Source organism: Octopus bimaculoides, chromosome 9, assembly GCF_046866305.1.
Source record: "Octopus bimaculoides isolate indiv1 chromosome 9, ASM4686630v1, whole genome shotgun sequence".
Classification (NCBI taxonomy): domain Eukaryota; kingdom Metazoa; phylum Mollusca; class Cephalopoda; order Octopoda; family Octopodidae; genus Octopus; species Octopus bimaculoides.
This window is the reverse complement of record NC_142936.1, coordinates 69,288,066-69,301,594: the sequence shown is the minus strand read 5'-3', so window position 1 is coordinate 69,301,594 and position 13,529 is coordinate 69,288,066. Positions and strand designations below refer to the sequence as shown.

General features: G+C 34.7%; 1 long non-coding RNA gene across 1 annotated transcript in view; it reads left to right on the top strand.

Moving 5' to 3' along the window:
* The window catches only part of LOC106868049 (uncharacterized), a 40,137-nt gene that overhangs the window by 13,995 nt on the left and 12,613 nt on the right, over positions 1-13,529 (top strand). Inside the window, exon 2 of the long non-coding RNA XR_008264823.2 lies at positions 7,459-7,568. This is a non-coding gene — a long non-coding RNA (uncharacterized LOC106868049). The remainder of the gene's footprint in view (positions 1-7,458; positions 7,569-13,529) is intronic.

The window sequence follows — 13,529 nt, the reverse complement described above, 5'->3', positions numbered from 1 at the left end:
ATCCCAAATTAAAGAAGGATTTACAACCAAAAGCCCTACCATACATCTCCACACACAACCCTCTTAACAATGACGCCTTCAACACCATCATCCAAAACATTCCCCTACCAAAAAGGGACCACAGAATGAATTTAGTTCTCCAAACCCACATCATCATAAAAAGCAAGAGACAGCCCACATCTCTGAAAAGTCTCCTAACACAAGCCCGAATACGCTCAACAACACTGAAGCCGTCAGTAAAAAAATGTGGACAACCTAACGGTGGTATATGCGTCATTCTAATTAAGGGATCAGAGTTCTCTTTCAAACAGTCAACGTTTCAAAGTGAAGAGCAACTTCACATGTGTTTCGGAGAATCTGCTCTGAGCGTGGAGAGCAATACATAGGCCAAACAAAAAACAGTCTACGTCAAAGGATGGCTCTGCACAGATCCCAGATCAAAATTGGAACTGTAACATGTTAATAGTTTTCCAAATTACTTTTGATGTGCATTAATTAACCTCCTCTGAAAATAGAACAGTCAGGAGTCTGATACAAGCTCAGAGAAGAATTCTTTATGAAAAGTTTATATTAGATGTAAAAAAATTCTCCTAGATTCACACTTCTCGATAAACGTTTCAACAAAATACGCAAAATGTTGACCAGTTAAAGCCATAATTGTTACTAAAAAAATTTAATTGTAACTACATGCAGACACCATTATCACCTAACTATATTTACTAGCAGTTCAAAAGTAGTCGCTTAAAATAGGAGAGGTTTTACAGTTGTACCCTATAGAATAGTTCTGTAAGTTCAGTTACCATGAGAATTGAAGAATGTAATGCTCTTTCTGACATCGTGGGGAGGACAGTAAGATTTTATATTGCTTTGGTTTCATGCACTACACACAAAGTAATTTCACCACTTGTGTGTAAGAATACATTAAACCCTTCGCCAATAAGTTGTATAGGTATCAAATATATCCAACGCTTAATAGATTCGCCTAACCACAAAATCTTCATTAGAATATATATATACTCTTTTACTCCTTTACTTGTTTCAGTCATTTGACTGCGGCCATGCTGGGGCACCGCCTTTAGTCGAGCAGATCGACCCCAGGACTTATTCTTTGTAAGTCTAGTACTTATTCTATCGGTCTCTTTTTGCCGAACCGCTAAGTTACGGGGACGTAAACACACCAGCAACGGTTGTCAAGCGAAGTTGGGGGACAAATACAGACACACAAACATATACACACACATACATATATACATATATACGACGGGCTTCTTTCAGTTTCCGTCTACCTAATCCACTCACAAGGCTTTGGTCGGCCCGAGGCTATAGTAGAAGACACTTGCCCAAGGTGCCACACAGTGGGACTGAACCCGGAACCATGTGGTTAGTAAGCAAGCTACTTACCACACAGCCACTCCTGCTTTTATTTCCAAAATCTAAGATGCAGCTAATCATCACACTTTTCTTTTGCATGATAAATTCTCGGAGATTATATTTCGCTTATAAAATCACAACGGCAATGAATCATCTGCAGTTGACATCTTCAGATAATTCAGAAAGAATTTTTGAATAATTTAGATTCATATATGAGTTCATCTAACATATATCGGAATACAAGTGACACGGTGAAATGCTTTCGTCTTTAACTAGACATACAAGTTTATACGTAGGTATGATATAATATCTATTATTTTCATATCTCACATTGCATTTCCTTAGCAAATCTTATACTGCTATCAAGGGTACGCCCTCCTGGTGAACTTCAAGCTACTGACTGCCGACAGCTTACATATACCGCCTTAATAGTGGCCACTCCCCAAGACTGGCTACCCCACAACCAAGAACAGAGTTCCTAACCATCAAAGCCTACGCAAACTACAGGCTGACCACACAGCTTTATGCAATCCCTGTAACCCCATTCACCACCATAATCTTGGTGCGCGCACGCAAACACACACACATATACACATACACTTCTATGTATACACACATTGTACACGCACATATCTAAACATGGCACACACACATACACACACACATACACACATACATATATCTATGTACGTATACTTCTCCTCTCTTCCCTTCCCACCACACCATCAAACCTCATTCCAACGCCTATCCTCCTCCGTCTACCAACGCTGTTTCAACTAGAACAGCATTCATCAAACGAAAGCATACACCAAACGAAAACACACACGCATATATCTTCTTCCAGACAAACTCGCACGCTCTCATATGTTTATACACAAATGCAAAAATCTACATACGCGCACACACACTCATACATGCATTCTAAACACTTTCGCACAAGCACGCGTATACAGTAGGCGGTGACATACACGTATTCTCACGCACACACACATACTCATGCAACAAATAGCACACCTACATCCACGCACTCATACATCTGGTTCACACACACACGTAGACACTGTCACAGGCCTTGCTTCTGTCAGCTTTCGAGTCCGATGGGAACACTGAGTAAAACCTCAACTGTTGTCTTGGTTTCACTTCTGCAGTTCTCTTTGTATTTTATTCACATTGTTTCGTCGTGATCAATTTTTTATTTAGTGTGTGTGTGTGTGTGTGTGTGTGTGTGTGTATGTGTGTGTGTGTGTGTGTGTGTGTGTGCGTGTGTGTGTGTGTGTGTGTGTGTGTGTGTGTGTGTGATAAACTTCTGCAATATTTTGCTTTACCAAATTCAGTAAAATTGGTATTGCTCAACTCGAGCATATTGTAGAAAACACTTAAGCCAATGTACCTTACAATGGAATCGAACCTACACCTATGTATTTCTAACATAAACTTCATAACCGCACAGTCATGTTTGGTAGACAAAATAATTAATGACGAGAAATGTAGATGACTCTTCGTATCTGTTTTGATTGCCACTAGTATTTTTAGTTCGAGCGAATATTTTGACAACCTTGTGTCTAGGTTAAGTCAAATGCGAAATATGATGTAATATATCCGTTTCAGACATTGCTACTTGAGAAAACCAGACAAAATCTTGAATATACAAACTAAAAAACTTTTAAATGTACAAACTAATCGCTAAATAGGCACCAATACACATACACTCATGTGCATACATATTTAAATAAAACTTCCTCTTTTCCACGCCTCTCAAAATGAAGTATTATTGTGAATAAAGTTAGTTCTTTAAACAGAAAAATAAAATTTCTAAAAATAAAATTATTTCCCTTGTTAAAGAACACTCAATGTTTCTTACAAAAATCACAAGGGTACATAGATATAAGGAAATCGAAATTAGAATATTATCATTACTAATCTATAAAGTTTATTATGCCTCATAAATTAAAGTGAATTTTTTTTTCATCAAGCTACTGCTATTGTATATTTAATACTTAGCGAGTAGATTTTACCTTTAAATAAATGTTTGGTTCTTCAACTGTAAATCAAGGATTTCAACATGTAGCTTCGGCATTTCAAAGTCTGAGTACTCATTTCAGAATGAGATAAGCAAAAAACAAAAAACAAAAATAATAATAATAATTTATAAGAAAATATAAAATTCAAATATCATAAACATCATAACATCATTTGAAATACCAGATGACGTGATGATCAGCCAAACAACAGAGCAAAATGTTTATTATATGGTTGTAACACCTTCCAGTATTTTGACGAGAAAGGTTTGGCAATGACACCTAGCACTGTTTTTCATCTTGTCAAGTGACTTTTGTAACACTTGCAGGATTTTTCTTACTTCAAAATGAATGTGATGTACAGAAAGTTTTGTTGGTAATGCATATTTTATGCACGATAAGCATGGTGAATACATCAGAAAATGTTCCAAACAGTTATGAATATCTTGAATGCAAACTTCTGTCATACAATAAACGTGAATTATCGCTACGTTGCGAAGTGTTCAAACAACTCTTTATGTGCATGAACATAAAAATTCTTTCAAGAGCAGTTTTACTTAAGTAAATTGAGCTTACTTTAGAAGCATTATACTCACTTTGAAGTCACATATGCTCACTCAGAATCATAAATACCGTAGTCAATTAAAACGGAGGAAGCTACGACAATATGTATATGTAAGAAGAAGAAACATCTACCTGTACATCGCTCAATGAAGGGTAAAAATTTTTGTTAAAATATATTTAGAAGGAATATACAGATGTAGATGAACACTTACATTTAGTTCAGCTAGCACCACATGTATTTTAATTTTTATCAATTTCTTGCTAATTTTTAAATATACATGTTTGAAACAATAAACCCAAACATATTGAAATTCTAATACAAATTGAAATTCTAATAACTTTTTGTTCTGTTTTTTACTTAATCAGCTTTTCATATGTACTGCATGTTTTATGTGTATATATTTATTTGTGTATATGTATATATATATGAATATAACTCAACCTAATAGAGTCAGTAGCTTCTTTATGCATATTGCTTCCCAGAAATACTATTAGTACAGATAAAATATGCTATCTTCCTACATAATTCTTGAGGACATTTTCTACTTCCATTCGATAACATTCGCTATGTTTTTATATTGTTCATATTAACATTCCTGTAGCCCCGGGAAATATTACTTTCGTACTCTATTAACAACTAGTTTTCAATCTTTATCTTATAATCCAGAAACCATTTCACAATATTTCTTCTTATTCCCATTTATTACACAGTAAGCTCGAGCAAACATTGATCCGAGCCTGAGGTACCTTCAGTAGATAAATATAACAATAATATAAAGTTAACTCTATAAAACTAGATTATGTTTGGCTTAAAAACTAAAATGCATGTAACAACGTATCTTTCTTACATACTTATGTATATGCTTTCTTATGGTAAAGGGAACGCATATACACTTACATTAAATATACATGTATATTTTTTTCTTTTTTGATACAAGTCATGTAAACACACTTCGATATAGCTTAATGTTATGTACAACTGTCGTGTAGCATGTGGTTTTACTCATTAAATCTTTAGCCCACGAGCAAATTTATTGGAAATCGTGGAAAAGTAGGCCCCGTGTATAAGTACGACCTGGTGTTACGGAGCATTATCAGCATATAAATTATGCTGAAACGTCGTGATGTGTCCCGGAATTAGTAAGTTTGAGATAGCATGCTAAATTATAGGGATATGATCGCCACGATAGAATTCACGGTAAATGAGAGCAGGCACGCGTCTAAATTAGTATTTGCTGACGTCATCAGTCCAGACCCCACTTACGTGTGCATGTATGCATGTGTATGAGGGTGTGTTCGTTTGTGTGTGTGTGTGTGTGTGTGTGTGTGCATTTGTGAGTGCGCGCGCGCCTGTAGATGAGAAAGCGAGAGAAAGATGAAATATTGTGTAATGGAGAAGCTACAAAGTAAATAAAAATATAATAATTAGGATAAAAGAGGAACTGTGTACAATAATTAATGTCAAATATTATGCATATATTTAAACAAGAGAAAATGCTTCGTTCAAATACAATGAAGTTGAAGTTGTAGTTGATCAAGTCGATAAGGCTCCAAAACTACCATGACACAATCTGTAAGCAAGTCACCTGGGGTGATAATGTTCACGGAAAAAATGCAAATTCGCTTCATTTACTTGCTTAGTGTCTCCACTGAATAGAGGCCAGTTTTACACGCAATAGCAAATACAGCGATACTAACTAGTCAAATGTACAGAGAACAGCAAAAGACAAAACAATGGCGTACATATTCATTATTAAGATCCGGCAGAATCATTCGTGAATGTGCTAATAGTTGGTGTGTTTCGTCTACGGAGAACAACTTTCAGACAACATATTTTCACAACACTCATTGGGGAAAAGGGTCTTTCAGACATTACGGTGTTTCATCTTGGTTATGAGTCTTCAGTTGATGCTATACCTGCATCAGTGAAACAGAACAAGGATTATGGCACTTTTTGTTTTGGAGAAACTAGCAAACAAATTATTTGCTAATGCATGCTGATGAATACAAAACTGTTAATAAATTGTTGCCTAGACGGAAAGGCTTAAACTGAGGTACCTCAAACCAACCTCAAAAGGATCAGCATTTTCCACGTGAACCTGAAGTCTCTACCGCAGACAGATCAGCGTAAAGGTCTCTCACCCTACGAGCAGGAGCTGCCTTCGAAGAGAACCGGCGACAGCGTCTCGCTGCTGCAAGAGACAGACGTCACAGAGCAGCGTCCGCCTTAATCCAGACAACAGACTAACATTGTAACACATGTGGGCGCCCGTGTGCTTCCAGCTCTGAACTGCGGTATCACATGCGCTCTCGTCGCTAAGAACACAGACTTTGTAATCGTCGGACACCGATGAACTACCGACAACAGACGAGGAGCATCAAAAATTAAAACAATGACGCGTATATATATTTTTAATACGTTCCGGCAGCTTTGGAAATGAATATGCAAATTGCTGTTATATTTTGTTTACGGAGAACAGATTCTCGTTTCAGATAATGTGTTCTGATAATGCACTCCATTCATTGAGGCCAAAGGATTTTAAGACACAGTGATTCATTCTTAATACGCTAACATGTTTACGTTCGAATATGCCAGAACGTATTTAGAATGAATATGTACGTCACTGAAACATTGAATTTGCAATAAGTGAGTTTTTTTTTAATCATTAGATCCAAAATACTATGTTAAATATATTACCTTGTATCAAGTTTTTACAGAATAGATCACCAAAACTAAAATTACTTTCAGGTGAACCAGTAAATGTTTGCTTTGCTTTTTAATGAATGAAGTTTTATGCGATTGAAACCACCTGACTAAGATATTAAATGTAAACTGATCCGAATTTGATTATAAAATATTTCTATGTTATAATTCCTTTTCATATCCATTGGTCACGGGAGGAGGAGTAGTAACGCTAGTTTTGTAGTAGTTTATATTTGTAAGATATAACACTTTTTGTATTCATCCCGAACGTTCTTAAGTCAATGTTTACAAGAAAAATATAGCCGAGAGTGGAACACCAGTGAATTACACACCAGGAGAGCTATGAGTCATTACAAATAACAGTATTCTGTTTCACTAAAATCATAAGAGTTCCATCATTATAATCCCCACAGAGTTATACCATAAAAATTATCGACGAAGCTTGTTATTAGAAAGACCTGTAGGATTTCATTACAATCAGCATTTAGCATATTTGCAACCATCACTGAGTCGTTTCTTGACAAACATCACAGAGTTGTATCATTAGAGCCACCACTGAGATCTCAACTCAACTACCTGCGCAATTTCTTTACGATCAATGGTGTAAATAGTTAAAAACATTAAAAACATCGTTTCATAAAATCCCCTAAACACCTCTTAGCTGTTTCAACATTGAGCTGAGCTTTGTCATTAGAATCTCAAATGTATATTGTTACAATCATGTGTTAGATACATTCTTACATCCAATATTTCTTGTATTAACAGATGCATTTTTAATTCCAAGATTTTTTGTATTAACAGATACATTATTACATCCGATATTTTTTGTATCAGCGTAATCTCCAGTGATATCATTGCAACCACCATAGAACTGTTTCATTAACCATTGTATTTGCCTGTTACACTGTCAAGTAAGTTTCGATTTTTTTCTTATAAATTTTTCAAAGATTATTAAATGTTTTAAAATAATTTTCTTATCTATTTAGATTTTATAGAAATGTTTCAGTTACTTCAATAACACTTTTACTTGTTTCAGTCATTTGACTGCGGCCATGCTGGAGCACCGCCTTTAGTCGAGCAAATCGACTCCAGGACTTATTCCTTGTAAGCCTAGTACTTATTCTATCGGTCTCTTTTGCCGAACCGCTAAGTTACGGGGACGTAAACACACCAGCATCGGTTGTCAAGCGATGCTGGTGAGACAAGCACAGACGCACAAACATATTCACACATACACACACGCACGCACACACACACACGCACACATACATGCACACACACACATACATATATATATATACACACACACATATATGTCCACGAAGGTTTTATTTCTGCTGCTAGTTTATTTAATGATTTGATGAAAATACTTGTTGGTCTTGGTATATTCAATCGTGTTATTTTTAAAGACCTAGGGTCTGATTGTTATTGCAAAAATAGTATTTCTCAATAAGTAGACCAATATTTGTTGGTTTAAATACGAATTGAGAGGCTTTTACAATTTTACTTTGAGAAATATTGCCATCGATCAATATCAAATATACATAAAACAAATAAGAAAAATGCGTTTTCCCCCTAAAATGAGGCATTTCTGAAAGTAAGGTCGTTTTCAGATTCAGCACCCTTAAATTAGCTATAAAAAAAAAAGATGTTTGGTGTCTCGACACCATTTCAAATTTCTATTTTTTTTTTTTTTTTTGACCAGTGTAATCTGAATGATTCTCTTTCCTAGTAGGCCAATTATCAGGCATAGTCCATCTTTTTGTAAGACAAAGCAGATCTATTATCAAACATAGCAAACCAATAATCAGATATAGTAGGCCTAAGACCAAGCATCTATGCCTTAAGCGTTCATGAGCCAGCCAATCTGGAAACAATGAGGGAGAATTTAAGAGAGATTTATCAGCTATATCTTGAGTGCGGATACGATCAAGAAGAATCTTCTGATGTAAAATGCAAATAATAAGAATACTTTTAGAAAATTAGAAGAAATTTAATTACGTTAGATAAACGAAAACTAATGATCGAAAGCATATTTAGGATGTCGTGACGTATTCGCTGCAAGCAGAGATTTAGATTTTCACACATCCTGAACAAAGTTTGTTTCAGATTAAATAATTCTAATAATGATATTTATTATAATAAATATAATGAGGATCCTGTGAATAGGAAATGGATTGGAAAGAAATTGAATAGAAATAGTTTGATATAATTTATATATTATTTCTTTAGTGTGTACATTAACGTGTTTTCCTACAAATATTCTGTACCCCACCCCCTTATATATCAATTTCTTTAGTGTGTACATTAACGTTTTCCTACAAATATTCTGTAACACACTAGGAAGTCCAATATTATATTTACATATGTTATATATTATATCAGATGGCGAATTGCTAGTGCTTTAGTTAAAATGTTTATTGCTCTGGATCTTTACGTTCTGCGTTCAAATTTGGACCTTTCAACAATTTGGACTCGATAAAATAAGTACCAGTTGTAACACTAGGTTCTGTGTAAGCAACTAATCCCCTTCCTCTAAATTTATTGGCCTTGTTTCAAAACCATATTATATTATATTATTTTATATTAGACAAATGCTTTGTAATATTTCTTCCGGTTCCTTACGTTCTGCCTTCAAATCTTCTGACTAGGTTAACATTGCATCTCCTCCCTCAGTTGTCCATAAACTTAAGTACTTGTCTATTAGTTAACTGTATTGACAAGTCCTTCCTCACCCCAAATTTTTGGCACAGCACCCAAACCAGAAACGATACATTATATTATATTGTGTTATATTATATTTTATTGTATTATATTACATTATATTATATTACATTACATTATATTATATTATATTATATTTCATTACATTATATTACCTTTGTATATATAAATCACAGAATGTGTGAGCATACTGACTAATGCATACATTTCCACAATTCTCAACCTATTTTCACCAAACTTTACACACACATTACTTATGTCCCTAGCATGATCATGCACTATAACATCTTACCCAGAGCTTTCTCGAAAATGGATAAAGCGGGAAAAACGCTGGTTTACACGGGTTTTTCTCTAATTCGTTGTATGTACATATTCATTTTGTACGTAGGGTCTTCCACGCATTTTTAATCTATGTAGTCGGATATTGGCATTAGAGGATATTTTTTGAGTGGTTTTCAATTTTCTTTTTATTTATTATTTATTAATATGTTGTAACTGTGTGTTATTACTTAGAGAATATTATAAAAGTAAAAAGATTTTGTCTATTTATTTCGACTGTCCACCTGCGACAGTGATTAAATTGACTAGGAACACTGTACGCGATGAATATCCAATACCAAACAATCTTAATCTCCATATTTAAACTGCATTAAACTTTGACAAGCTTACCTTTACCTATACTGAGTCACTTGAAAGGTTATGTTTCCTTCCATTTCTTTTATTTGTTGATACTTTTGTTTACCTACCAATGCTTTTTTTCATTTTAAGGATCCTTATTTACCCATCCATTATGATATTTCGAAGGCGACATCTTTTCACTGCGAACTGCTAAAGGTTCAAAGCAGTATTTGTGAACTAAAGTCAAACACTTCTTGACTTCACTTTTCGTTACCTGAAGTCAATTTCAGAGTGGTCGTTCACTGTAAGCATATAGCAAATATATTCTTTCACCTCTACTTTTACAAGTAGGTATTATATTGCCATTTTTGAACGTACCAATCATACATCTCTCCGAAAAAATAGCTCCCTTTGTTGATGAATAAAATCCCCTCTCAGAGGGGAAGTTTCCACGTCTTCATTCAATTTCCTTACACCATTTATGTGGCTGTTTCTGACAAGAAGTTTCGCTTTCATGTAAAGCAATTATATTTTATAGTCATTACCCGAAATCTATTCTTATTTCTTTATTGCCCAGAAGGGGCTAAACATAGAGAGGACAAACAAGGACATACAATGCGATTAAGTCGATTACATTGACCACAGTGTATAACTGGTACTTAATTTATCGACCCCGAAAGGATGAAAGGCAAAGTCGATCTCGGCGGAATTTGAACTCAGAATGTAACGGCAGACGAAATACCGCAAAGCATTTCGCCCGGCTCGCTAACGTTTCTGCCAGTTCGCCGCCTCATAATCTACCCGTAATCTATTCTATTCCCAAAATACTTCAGTAGCTCTACTTTGCATCGCTTGCAAACTTATATGTTCTATGATCATTGAATTGTACCGACCTCCACAACGACCAGCCTTCAATTTGGTTTTCTGTTCCGAGGTTAATCTGAAGCATAGATTGCCATGCTACTCATAAACCTACTCAGTAGTTCAATTATGTTGTAAAAAATACACTCAAAGCAACTTAAACTGCCGAAAGGACGGGTGCGTTTGCTAATATTATATTATAGAAGAGTCCAAAAAAGAAGTTCGCAAACCGCACCATAACAACCTTTTTAATAACCGAACATCAGTATACGTACGGTATGGGACAAATATTTTTCTAGCAAAGCAGGCCTTCTCATATACAGCAGAGCAAATGTAAACGCAATGCTTTTCAATTACATGTGTTCTTTCTTCCTGTTATCTTTTAATAATTTATATTTATTTTTATATTTTCGTCTGAAGATTTTAGATCGTCGTAAGATACATAAAAAATCAAGAACGCAGATTCGTATATATACTTAGATAGGTTTCGGCCAGAAACTGATATATATGCAGAGAGAGAGACAGACAGATAGACAGACAGAAAGAAAGACAGACAGCCAGACACACACACACACACACACAGATATATGCTGTGGTCGTGTGTGGCTAAGAGTTCAGGGTGTTGCACAAATGGTCGTAATATTGTGGTTTCAATTTCTGGACTAGATGATGCGCTGTATTCTTGAGCAAAATACTTCATTTCACCTTGCCCCAATCCACTCAACTGGCAAAAATGAGCAATTCTGCGATGATCGCCACCCTGTCCTGGGCTGGGGAATATGTACGCCGCAGAATCCGGGAAACCGGCCTTGCGAACATATGGCTTGGGATGTACCTTTGATCCTTTTAATATATATATATATATATATATATATATATATATATATATATATATATATATATATATATATATATATATATATATATATATATATATATATACATAAGGCGAGCTGGCAAAAATGTTAGCACGCCGGGAGAAATGCTTAGCGGTATTTCGTCTGTCTTTACGTTATGAGTTTAAATTCTGCAGAGGTTGACTTTGCCTTTCATCCTTTCGGGGTTGATAAATTAAGTACCAGCTGCGTGCTGGGGTCGATCTAATCGACTGGCCCCCTCCCCCAAAATTTCGGACCTTGTGCCTAGAGTAGAAAAGAATGTGTGTGTGTGTGTGTGTGTGTGTGTGTGTGTGTGTGTGTGTGTGTGTGTGTTACTTGACAATGTTACGCATGTTCCTAAGCGGCTTAGATTTTCGATTCAAGTTGCTTGCCAGAGTGTTCTTAATAAAATAAACCGAGACGACTTGTATACATTATGGAATGGAAGGCTCGAAAATGGTCAACAATATAATGATACGTGATTAGTATATACGTTTCAAAACACACTGACGTGAAACGATGAGATAGTGAAATCAATATAAAAGGAGTATATCTGTGTGTGTGTGTGTGTGTGTGTGTGTGTGTTTGTACATGCATGTGTGAGCTTTCGCGCTTAATGACGAGTTGTCAAACACACAAATATGCAAATTTAGCTTAGTACTACAGTACCAGCGTATATACTCATCCATTAGTACATCATTGGATAGCCTTCTTTGCATATTTTGGTTTAGATGGCTTGCCAATAATTCAATAATATCGATTTTATTCCCAACACAACATAAATAAGAATCGAAGTAAATTTAAATATTATAAAGACTAACTAAGAAGAACATAAATATATCCATTCAATGTCTCTGATGTGTAGAATAAAGAGAGAGGGAGTTTGGATGGATCACTTCACAGTTTGTTCATCGCTCCCCAGAAAGCATTTCCTGCCTTCCTACTCCAGTGAATAGCATAGCTCAGCTCCTAATACAGAACCCAGGATAAATTAGAAGTACTAAAACAAAGACTCACTGTGGGTTTACTGAGAATTTAAACACATACCTTCTATCCTATTTGATGGTTTACTGGGCATATATATATATATATATATATATATATATATATATATATATATATATATATATACATATACATATATATATATTGTATATGTATATATTGTATATATATATATGTATATATATATATATATATATATATATATATATATATATATATATATATATATATATATATATATATATATATATATATATATATACTTTATTTAAAAGCAGCAGAAATATAACAAAAAAACCATTACTCTGAGTTTCACGTTCCCGTTCATCGGACAGTTTTCTAACAAAACTGTCCGATGAACGGGAACGTGAAACTCAGAGTAACGGTTTTTTTGTTATATTTCTGCTGCTTTTAAATAAAGCATATTACTCTACCTCTGGTATTTGAGTACTCTTTTTTCCACCTTGTTGCACATTGCATGTGCTTACTCCGGTATATATATATATATATATATATATATATATATATATATATATATATATATTTCTGTATACATGCTTATATTAATTCATGCATACATACATACATACATACATACATACATACATACAGGGTGCGGTGAATAAACTGTCGTCTAAATTACCCAAAAATGAAACTAGTACTGACATCTCATTTTAACATATATATTTACCAAAATTACATAAAAATATCTTGAAATACTAAAGAGTAAATATGTTCAATAAAATCGCCATTGCCTTCAATCACGGCCACCACACTACTTCGGAA